Genomic DNA, 12,666 nt, shown 5'->3' on the forward strand with positions numbered 1-12,666 from the left:
ATGTTGGTGGGCAAGTACTTCTCAAAGACATAGACCGCCCCTCCCCACCTTGTGGATTCAATAGAGGATGTCTTTATCTCCTTCTGTGAGATCCACTGCACTAAATTTAACAACCTGTAAATCACCCCATGTATTTCTACAGTGAGGTATCTTGCAATCGCGATCAATAGTACAAATTGCTACAAATGAAGAAGTGTTACAAACACTGACTAGACACTAAATAGCAAAATATGTAGGCCACTTACAATCAAGGACAGTACAAACCTGACATATCTTATGCTAATCATGGGATTTTAGCCCTAATAGTTGGTCGTCTTTAGAAAAAGTAAATCTGAGGAAACACATCATACCCGTCAGGTTGTAAATAGACTTGATAATTTGTTTCACAATGTGCTGTTCTTTAGTAGATAGAACCCAAGGAGCGTGAGGTAGTTACAAGTGACCATCAATAATCGCAAAGCATCTCCATCTTGCCTACCTCCTTCAAATCCATTCATGCCCCTCTAGTGTCTCTCTTTCTTGTGATGTGATCCCATAATAAATTGCTCACATTCTTGAAAATATGTATGAGATCCAACAAGTGGTTGATCTATAAGTGGGTCCAATACAGCAACTTGTAGAAAACCAAGAACCATTGCGTTCCCTTTGGATGTGACTCCGTGTGTGGACCATTTTCAACTTGCACAAGCTTTGGGCATTCATTCCTACCAGAGGTCATCCAAGAAAGCTTCCCTCAGTTCATGACCCTCAAGCAAGAAAGGGGCATGCCCTTGATATACCATCTTCTTCATGGTTTGTGACCATCAAGAGTCAAATTGTGGCCCACACAATGGATATGCATGATAACCTGAGGTAACCATACCTATCTCAACACCCTACTTAGTTAACACAAACTTGAACGAGCTACGTTGGATATCACCAATGAGAGTGGAAGCCTACTTACTTGAGCACTCCCTGAATCTTGGAAAGTCATGCACGGTTCACATGAAAATGGCTCGTATATTGGCAGACTGTCAACCATTGTGCTTGCTCATATCTTCCACAGTGATCCCCTCCTCCCACAAAATCTTAAGCTCATCAACTAATGGAAGGAGATAGATATCCATATTTTTGACTTTGTAGCACCCAGAAATGAGCAAGCTAAGGATCAAATGTCCTTTCTTTGTAGAAAGCCTTGGTGGAATGTTGTAGTTAAGAAGGACTATAGGCCACACACTGTAAGAAGTTCAGCGGAGACCAAATGGGTTCACACCATCCATAGCAAGACCAAGCCAAAGATTCCTTGGCTCTCATGCCAAGCCTAGAAAGGTAGAGTCAATGTGGCTCCATGCACATGAATCTACTGATATTCATTGGACTCCATCTATGGATCTATTCTGTGCATGCCACGTTGTCAAGCTCACCATGCCCAATGTACGAAACATGTGATGTATACGCGGTATGAGTGGAAAGTTTCTAAGAACTTTCTAAGGGATGGTTTGCCCTTGCAAGTCTTGTCAATACCTATGAGCACCACACTTTGGACATGTCTCCATAGTCCCATAGTCTCCTCGAAACAACACGCAATTGTTGAAATATGCATGGATATTGTTGTAGTCCATGCCAAGATTTCGTAAAACATGTCTCGTACCATCACGAGACTCAAACATTGTATTTCCAAGTGGTAATTTATGATACTTTAGTAACTTGAAAAAAAATCATAAAACGCCTTTAAAAAGCACAAGTGTTTTTTATAATGGAGTGTACATAGAATATACATGAAAAACTCGATCAAACTCACATCGCTCCACCCATATTTTACTTGCACACTTAAGAGTGCAAGTAGCATCTTCAAGCGAGATACTCGACACCCATTATATAATGATATGGACGCTTCCTCTCTTAGAGGATCAGATGACTCGCCATCCATGTGCATCAATGCATCGATCATTGCCTCCATCTCAAGCTCCAAGATTGGAGGAAGGTCTGAAAGGCTAATTGTCTCCTCTGATATCAAGGGTGTAGACTAAGTCATTCCTTTCAATTTGTGGATTGGCTCAGGTACACCATCCATCGCATGCCCATGAACTCTTCTAATTGGCCACAATAGGTGCATTCCTCCTTGGGATGAGATGTCACCTCCCTGTATAAATTTTATTGGCATATCTAAGTTTTTGTATATGATATTCAATTAGTTTGTGAATGTAAGGCATGATTGATACACACTTTTCTTACCATTCGCTCAAAGTATGAGATTGCATGATCAATGATCTCCGATTTAGAACTAGTCAAAGCGTCGTACGTGTTCTATAGACAAGCAATGCTTTCATCTGATTGCCAGCTTACATTGAAAGCAAGGACACGGGACACGCTGATTAAGATACGCCTCGCAATCTTGGACATCACGACCATCATCCTTTTCTATTTGGTTTACGTTACAACAAACAAGAGGTTTTTGTTCTCTTTCTCTTTTTCTTTTTTTATTTCCCTCCCTTCATCCTTCTTTGTTTCTCTCTCCCCCTCTCTTTCTATAAATGTTTATCTCCCCCATCTTCCCTCCCCACTCTCACTTCTCTCTTTTCCTTTCCCTCCCTTCTTTTCTCTATGTCTTTCTCTCGTTTCTTCTCCACTCGCACTTGACGCATCTTATTAAAATCAAAATCAAAGATAGAAAATAAAAAACCCATCACACAATACATTGAAAGACTCTCCCCTCTTCATGCCTCTCTTCCCCCTCTGCCATTCTCTTTCTATCATTTCGTTCTTTCTAATTCTCTCTCTCTCTCTCTCTCTCTCTCTCTTTGTTGCTTTCTCTATCTCTCTTTTTCTCCTTCTTTTTGTCTCTTTTTCTTCCCTGCTCTTTCTAGATCTCTCTTTTCTTTCCACTCTCCTTCTTCTCTTTACTTCACCCTTTTATCCACCTCTCCCTTCACTCTCTGTTTCTTTTTCGCTCCCCCCTCTCTTTCTTTCTCTCTTTCTCTTTCTTTGTTGCCTCTCTCTTTGTTTCTCTCAACCCTCTTGTTGTTTCTCTCACACATTCTCCTCTCACCCTCCCTTTCTCTCTTTCTCTTTCTCTCTTTTTTTGTTATCTTTCGTCTTTTTTCTCTCTCTTGTTCTCTCTTACTTTTCCTTCCTTCTTCTCCCTCTCTCCTTTCCTCTCTTTCTCTCTCAATGCATCTCATTCTCAAGAAAAACAAACCAAAGAAAAGAAGAAAGCACAAGAACAAAGCAAGAAGATGCATTGTACCTATTGTAAAGGCCCGAGGATGGATTCTTCATCTCCTCTTGAGATGCCTCCTCTTTCTCCCTCTTGCATTGAGAAACTCTCCTCTCTCTCTTTCTCTCTTCCTCTCCCTATCCCTCCCAAATCCATGATCTCTCTCTCTCTCTCTCTCTCTCTCTCTCTCTCTCTCTCTCTCTCTCTCTTGCCAGCAAAATGTTGCACTGGAAATTTCGACGCTTTTTTTTCTCAGAGCTGCATTAATTTGTGACACAAATAGCGACGCCATTGTTTTTCGTCGGAAATGACCATTGCTATTTGTCTATTCCCTTTTAGTGAGTGGAAATAACTTTCATGATCTTGAGGACTATTAATCTATCACCTCTTTTTTATTAAATAAGTTTCTCAAATGTCCTAATTTCCAATTAGAATAGTTCAGCTAATTCTTATTTATGGAAAACCTACCCAACTTATCAAATCTACCCATCTGTAAAATATATTCATTATCCCTTCTTGGGTTCCACCCCATTATTATCTAGAATTAGGCCTTTCAATGCCATCATATTGAGCTCACAGAGATTTTGTCTGAAGTCTAGGATTGACTATGAGGATTACTCTATGACTTGAGAGCCTCACTAGTTCTTGTGCCTCCATAAAAGAAAACCTTTCTTTATGGAGAATTTTTATCTCAAATATTGGTTAACGCTCTAGGTAGCTATTCTAGGTCTTGATGACAGACTCTCATCAAGGATCTTGAGGAGGTGCAATTCCCAAAATCAATTATGTATGGTTAGTTACAATAGAGTTTTGAGAATATAATGATGCATGGTTAATTAGAGAGAAGGATGTGTGATTAGTTAGAGTAGAGTGTCAACAATGTTGAGATGGCAAGTATGGACCACCTAGTTAGATGGGCCTACATGTCTACTCTTAGCATGTCAGTGATTATTATGATCCTCACATATCCACTAACTTTTTGCTTATTATATTTGGTTTGTTGCAGCTACCTACAGTTGGCATAGTGATAGGGCCAATCGATTAGTATACTTAGTTATATAATGTTTGACTTAGTAAGCCACTTTCCTTTATGTTATATCTTATATATACTTTGTGCACATTATATTATGTATGAAAGAAGAAGAAGAAACTAGTTAGAAAATTTTGGTCTCCATCTCTCTTCTTGTATTCTTGAGTGATCTTCCTCTTGTGTGGATGATGTGTGTTTGGCACAGTAGTTTAGGCAAGTCCCCCCACCATGTGATTTGTGACATGGTATTAGAGTACTACCACTAAGGGAGGGTGGTTTTGAAGGCTAAATTGAATGAGAAGAAGCAAATATTTGAGCAAGAAAGCAATGGGTAATAAGCTTTCCCATTCTTCCACTCTTTCTCTTGGATAGTGCATATGGAGGCATCAAAAGCAAGGCAGAGCAAAAATCTTAGATTTCTCTAAGATTTGGTGTGTGAGTAGAGTACTCTATATTTTGTAGATAAGGCCTTTAGGGCTTGCTCACTTTTGCAAAAAACTACAATCTGCATCAAGCAAGTTGATACCAGTTGTACCATAACTAAACACATGGCCTTTTTCATATACAACATAATAATAACCACAATCTGCAATCTATATACAGATGCCCACCCTGTCTTCAACCCATCAAATACCTAAACCTTATAGATTCAAAATGTATAACATGTGCATTTGTAAATAGCTAATGCAATTGAAACTGCAATGTATCCAAAAACTACTATTGAGACCACTAGTAGGTCCAAAGTAGAGGTCAAAATTACCTCAGATACCAAAGTCGTTGTGGTAAAGCCCTAAAGGGCATATTTGAATATATAGATGTTTTTTTAGCCTACCAAGTTTCACTAAATCAGAGACTATAACCTTGCCAACCTTAGGATCCTCCTACGGCTATAACCCAAGGTAAATTAAGCAAGATGGAATACCTTATTACCCGTTGCTTGCTTGCTTACTCTCATGCTTCAATGCCTTCACCTCAACCTTCAATCAAGCTCCATGCAGTCATGGGATGGCTTTGATACCATGAAAATGGACAAGAGGGGAGAGAGGTCAAGAGACCAAGAGCACTCACACAAAAATATTGGAGACTTAAGCACATAGAGAGATAGGATTGGAATCTTATTCTTCTTTTTTCTTCTTCTTCCACACAAAAAAACTAAGTCTACAACATGATAAGAGACTAATATGGGACTACCATAATGTATATACATATGATCAATAAGTGCGAACCTAATAAGGAAAGAAGAGGTGGCACAATGAATATGCCATAACCAAGGATAAACTATGTGGGTGTAGTCCACAACTGTAAAATCACTAGTGTATCCTCATGTAGATTCTCTAACATGCAAGTGAATAATATCCTACCACATCACTATAATACATGTAGTAGATGCTAGCTCATACAGAGCTTAACATGTCAACAATAATCGTGATTAGCTAGCTCAAGATTTCTTTACCAATCTTTTTTATTGCCCTATTGGTGGCAATTATGGTGGCCCACAAGTAGAGGTGCTTATGAAACATTATAGAGTCTTGGAGTAGCAAAACATGGAGTTTCAAGATCATGTTCGAGTTTTGGAAGTGGATGGCCTCTAATTATTGGTTGATATGGAGGTTGAAGTGAAGTATTTACTAAAGCATATCCTAGCTCAGAAGTGAAAATCGGTGGCCATCATATGTAGTATGCTATTGTGCCTTTTCCTACTACTTTTTCTGAACCAATCCTAAACTTGAAAGATCAATCTACTTGATGGGCAAGAAGGTTGTATCTAGGTATCAAGCAGTAGTGGTTCTCCTAGGAGGATTCGTTGAAAGCACATTAGTACATGCAATTTTAGCCTAAAGTGAAGGAGCAGCCACTAGGTGATGATTTTGACCCTCTTTTGATCCTTCTCGAGATGTCTGAAAGCATTCTCAACTTGTGTAGTTGTAGGGGCCACCTACTCAGTCCAAGAATATGTCAATAAAGCACCTTCTATGGATTTATACTCTAGAGGATGAGTAGATGTGCTAATTTTAATGGATGGATCATTTGGAGGAAAGTTTGGTATTAGTGTATATTCAATAGAATGATCCCTAGTAGAAGGTTTGACAAAGCAAAATTATTCTTCTTTAAGTTTCAAATCCTCCATTATGGAATTTTATTAACTTATGGCTACAGCACCATCATCTGAATAATCATCTACCCTTGTTAACCTTATCACAAGAAAAAGTGAAAAAAGTGAAAAAGTGCAAGTCGGGGCCTAAACGGAAATCAAACACAACAGAAGAAGTAGGAAGGGAAACGGCCCAAAGCGCAAGGAAAGCCTCAAAAGCTAAGTCAAAGACAAAAGTGCATTTTTAAATGCAAGGCACCCCTGAAACTTTTGTAAAAGATCACTAGGCTCCCTATTGTGCAAATTATAAGGGTAGACGGGTAGTAGAAAGCAAGCTAAGAAGATAGGAGGACAATAGGAAAGAGGGCCTAGGGCCACAACTGGGCCATGTAAAAAAGGGGATGACCACCCAAAAGGGATTAGAGTTTTGTATATAAACTCAAAAAATGAATGATAAGCTCATTCTTTGGTGTGTAGCAAATGTGATCTCTTCTTCTTCTCTCCTTCTTGCTTGCTTGTGTGTGCTTGGATGACAGAGGGAGTGTCAGAGTGTGAGGGAGTGAGTGTGTGAGTGTGTGAGGGTGAGGGATCAAGGAGAACAAGCTCTCCATCATCTCCTCTCTTCTTCTCTTCTCTTCTCTTCTCTTCTCTTCTCTTCTCTTGCACGTGACTATGGAGGATGGACCTTGAAGGTGAAGGCTTGAGGTTGCTTGAGCTCACATCTAGAATCATGGAGCTACAGGGTTGCTTGAGGGAGAAGGCTACTTATTTGGGCATCAAGATAAGCTCACAATACCTCCGTAGGATCGAAGGTGAGTCGGCTAGGTGAGAGATAGCCATTTGTGCTCGCTTGAAATGCTTAAAAGAATAAGTAGTCCGTGGGTGTTGGTGGTTGAGCATGAGCTCCCATTATAACCCTATTGCCACCCTTAACTTGCCTACCAAGAGGCCATCAAAGGGTTTGGAATTGGCTTGTCCCTGTCCTAGTTTCCTTGGTTCTAATTCTTGGTCATGTTCCTAATATAGTTCATCCTCTTGGTTTGCATCTCCCTTAGTAGTAGATTAGGATGAGCCTTCTCTCGATGGTGAAGGCAACTTTCACAATTAACTTTGAATGTTGTCTGCCCCTATTAGTGGTGGTGATGATATGAAGTCATGGACTAGAACATTCATTGGCCCATATAATTCTATCCATGAGGAGCGCTAGTGGATTTGAATCCATCAATGCATGCTATGTGTTGGGTGTTGTGGATGGACCAAATGTTGAGGAGTCAAGAGATAAATGTGAAAGAGTTAAGCATTATGTCTAGAGTCAATGAGTCTTCTATTTTGAATCATGCCTCTAATCACAATGATTTCTCTTTCTTTGTGCAATGAAGTAATGAATATGTAAAATTTCCCTATGTTGGGTTCAAGTATTGTGGTATTCTACCTTTGATAAGTGTATTTGAACCCAATTATAGATTGTTGATGATACTAATCCATTGAATAGGGTTGAGTGTCAGGGTAAGGTCTTTGTATGTATACCATGAGGTTGCCTACAAATGTACTTATACATGGAGTAGTAGTCACACAAGCTCTATTTGGGTTTATGCTTCTACATATAATTCCCTAGGATCAGTGGTGAATCCTCACATGTGTGACATCATGAGAGTGTGGTCCTGAGATATGCCTCAATGTTGTATCTTTCTATCATGAATATAAAGTATTCCTTAATCATACATATTGTGTGCAAAGCATATTGCAATCAAAGATAGGAACTGCATTATTCAGCTTCAACAAACCAAGGAACTCCTCCATAGACTTATGACACTAATATCACAAGGTCTTGCCATGAGCACTCTGTTATCATAGCTTAAAAAGTTGTAATATTTTGTATACTCTATAACAATGAAAATATATATATATAGTATCTTGTGATGTATACTCAATTCAATTAATTTAATTAAAGTTTTATGTTTTGTCTTATGAAATGTGTAACTGCTAATTTATGTTAAAAGTGCACATGCATTGGAAGTAGCAATAGGTACGGATATGAGTTACATTATCACCTATATAGGATTATAGATGTATGTACCATGTGTTTACAAAATTAAATCGCATTGTGCAAATGTATACAAACGCGGCATTTTCATACCATACATTATTGTCACACTTATACTAACAATTTATTTATTTATTTAATATATATTTATTAGGATGAAAAAAAATGTCTTATATTTTTTAAAAAAGCACACGATAGTTGATAACAATGACTAATACAAAGAGCTGATAGCTAATGAGGACTCTCATTCATTCCCCTTGGCTTTTTCAAGGGGGAGAGAAGGGGCCAACTTTAGAAGAAAGTAGAATTACATTTTTTGCTTCAAAAATAACATGCTTTCCCTTTAACTTTTCCTCTAGGAGAATATTATCTGATACTTTTGCAAGCTCACCTAACATAATGAGCATATACATTGCTTCACCATTCACTTATCAAACAAGTAAAGAAGCTTTGAAAAATAACATGCTTTCCCTTTAACTTTTCCTCTAGGAGAATATTATCTGATACTTTTGCAAGCTCACCTAACATAATGAGCATATACATTGCTTCACCATGCACTTATCAAACAAGTAAAGAAGCTTTGATTACTTGATTAGCATCACCTTGTCTAAGCTAGTTGCTACATGTAATACTCGAAAGGTCAAGGCCAAAATTTTCATGATTTTTTATCCCCTTGTGGTGGTGAGCATTGCTTCTAGAAGACTTCTATATCAGTAAAAAGATTGCCAATGTACTCCTTTAGAGTTGAATCCTATCAATTGACATACTAGGATCCTCCTTATCTCAATGACGCAAACTCATCTATATACAATATATCCTAAAAAATATAGTCAATTCAACAACATGATCACATGGAGTTATCGTAATGTGATGATACTTGACTATAGGGTGCATTGGGTCCCCAATGAGTCCAAGAAAATGGCCCTTGGGAGATTCACTATGGAAAACTTATAGAATTATGTAAGTGTAGGGGAGGGGTTTTTCCAAAAAGTACGTAAGTGTAGAAATCACGGGTAGGCCCTATTAAGTCCCCCCCCTGTAATATTTCCGCGTACTGCGTACCGTAAATATTAAACTTTCCGCACGCCGTGTAAACCCTGTGCAAGGGTATCACCTACATCGTATTATTGGTAGCTTAATCCATACCATTCACGAGGCCGCCACATTGTAAATTAGAGGCAGGGGTTGAGGATCGTAAAAACCGCAAGGAAACGACCGCTTGGGAAGGGGCAATTGGATAAATTCAAGGCAAATTTTTTTAATTATTATCCCTTCCCCCAGCCGATGCATGGCTGGAGGAGAGGGAGTGTGGGGGGGAAATGGCCAAGGAGGAGTGAAGTCGGACTGCATGAGGGGGAGTCCTCCACGTGTGTGGAGGCCCTCTTCCCCACCCCCCCCCCCCAAGGCCTATAAAAACTCCCCCCTCCCAAGGGAGAAGGGAAGGAGGGCGACCGTGCTGTGTAAGGGAGCTGGCCGTGCTGCAGGAGGAGATCGCGTGCTGAAGGAGAAGTCGCCGTAGAAGGGTGCCGGACGTGAGGGGGGTGTGCTGGACGAGCTGGAGGAGGACGCCGTGCTGGAGGAGGTCGCCGTCACCGTGCTGAGGGAGCCGCCGAGCTGCAGTCCGCTTAGTCCGCCAGCCCGCCAAGTACGCCACCCACCGCCACGGGCCCGCCAGACTGCCGCGGACCGCCGTCCCCGCCTGGATCCCGACCCCGCCCCCCCCCCCCCCCCCCCCCCCCCCCCCCGTGGCCTGTAGAAGCTGGAAGCTTCTTAGAAGCTTCTAAGAGGGGGCTTCCTTAAGCCCCCTTCCCACTGCATCCCCATAGGCCCATCCATAATCCCCCTCCCCGGGACTTTGAAGAGGAGAAGGTGAAGCCCATAGAGACATTCCACAAGACCCTTTGAAAAAGGCTTTCGCAAAAAGACTTTGAAGCCACAAGTCATCCAGGAATCAATTCCGTGCCAACTCGAGTTTTTCCTAAAAGAACTCCTAAAGCCCTTTGCCGCGAGCGCCATCCCGCAAAGGAATCTTCTGTATACGAGGAAAAAGGCCAAGGACGGAAGGCTGCATTCCGAGGCAAGACAATTCGTAGACCACAAAGGCAAATCAGAAGCCGAATCTACGCCTACGATGGCCCCCAAAAGATCACAAGGTGCGACTGCGGGAGGTTCATCTCCGAGTATACAAGTGGATATCTCCCCGACCCCTCAAGTCCAGGTTTGATCTATTTGGATTCCACACAAAAGTATTGAATTAATCACGATAACTTCATGGATTAGGAAGCACTCATGCATGTTCAAATTCAACTAGTCAAGTTAAATGCAATTGGAAAATGAATTGGCTATTTGAGCAGTTATTAGAGGTAGCCTAAGGTATGAAAATTGATCATTGGTATGTTCAATGGAATGAATGAAAAGAGCATAAGGTGTCTATGCATTTGTAGGACCTTATTAGTAAGTTTCCTTTTGTGCATTCAAAAGTGACGAGCCTAGGACAACCGTTGCCACATTACAAGGTTGGAATTATTGAGGTACACCTTTTTACTAGGCATGGGAAGATTAATGGCATGTCACATTTTTAGATAAATCCTCCTGGTAATGATTCATGAGGAAAAGTTGACACTCATAAGATGTTATTCGAAAAGAAATAGAAGAGCACGAGAATGATCTATGGACTTGCCAGTGGCATGTAAAATTGAATAAGTTAACACTAGCTTTAGTTTTGTATGAGCTTCATTGACTACACTGTAGCTAGGGAAAAGTTGCGTATTGCATAGTCGTCATGCAAAAAAATGTCATTCATCAGGAGCCGCATTTAGGAAAGGTTGCATGGGTTATCAAAGCATAAGATTCTAAAGTGTAGACAACAAGGTTGTAGGCATGATTATTTGAAGTAAGCCCTAGTAGGACCTAGGAAAGTTAGTGTCTAGGTTATCAGGCATTTTTACCTTACCAAGGAAGGATAGGGTTATTGTGAACCATGTGATGCGTAGAAGCAGTGAATCGCATGTTTACACGTATTGGTAACTATTAATCTCCACTAGATCTAGTTTATTACCTTTGGGAAAGGTTCATCCGTGACGCAAGACAAGTATATTGAGTTGACTAAGTCACCTAAACCACAAGGATTCTTATGGACATGGTTGGGTCGATATGATAGGTATCTCAAGTGCTAACTAGGGTTTAGTGCAATAAGAATTCGACCTAGTTTTACACTGGTTGCCAAGTCAAAACCCGCGAACCCAAAGATCTTACACACATTCACGAGATGTCGAATCAATTGGATGTTCATGCATAAAATGATCTAAGGTTTTATCCTAAGGATCATTCGTTCTAATGATGAAACTCCGACGGAGTTGCAAATTTCTAGGACCATGGGCCAACATAATTAGGAATGGGTTGGAGGATACCCTAAACCCTGCTACTCAGCTAGAGGTAATTCCGTGGCCGGAGGACGCCATTCAATGGGTGGAATAAAATAAACCCCATGAATAAATAAGAACACCTTACCAATTTTGATAAACATTTGTAATTTTTTGTATTTTCATAATTCTCTTAGTAGATGGCTTAACTAGTTTTTGAATATTATCCTGCATCGCCTTACCAAATGAGAAATCAAGAGGCATTACACATTGTGGCTACAGATGACATAATCTATAGAACTTTGGCCAAACTAATTGAAAGATTGCCAGATGATGGATTTACCATAGAAATATTTCTTTGTATATAGAAATTCTATATTTTGGATATGTCCAATGCTATTATGTTAGACAAACAGAAGATGATTACTTCATATCTCACTCCCACACTAGACATATACCAAACGACTGGAGCAAGTGGGAATTCCAGGATTTGTCATGTTTCATTACTTTACACCAGTTCCATCCAAACTTATTGATTGCTCAAAGCTAATCGTGTTATGCCCCTAGATAGTACTTACTCACTTTCTTCGTAAATGTTTTATTTTATAATACTTACTCACTTCCTTCATACATGTTTTATTTTCATTTTCAAGTGTTGCAACACAGTTTGGAAGAGGGCATGTCACGGCTTCACCATTGCAGGTTCCACATTTATATCCACTTTGAATAACTCTACTAAGAAAAGAGGGATTTCTTTTCAATATATGATATAAAACATTATGTCATGCTTTCTTACATATTTTTTTAAAATTATGATTGGGATGCTATAATGATAATATTAATTTTCCTTAATCCATCTTTTTGTACTTGTATGGTTTAAATCAACAATGTTTGATGGCTTTTCTTTCTTTTGTATGGTGAAGTCAATAAATTGCAAGAATG

Source organism: Lygodium microphyllum, chromosome 14 (assembly GCF_053477565.2).
Source record: "Lygodium microphyllum isolate KBCC chromosome 14, Lygodium_microphyllum_v1.1.10, whole genome shotgun sequence".
NCBI lineage: Eukaryota > Viridiplantae > Streptophyta > Polypodiopsida > Schizaeales > Lygodiaceae > Lygodium > Lygodium microphyllum.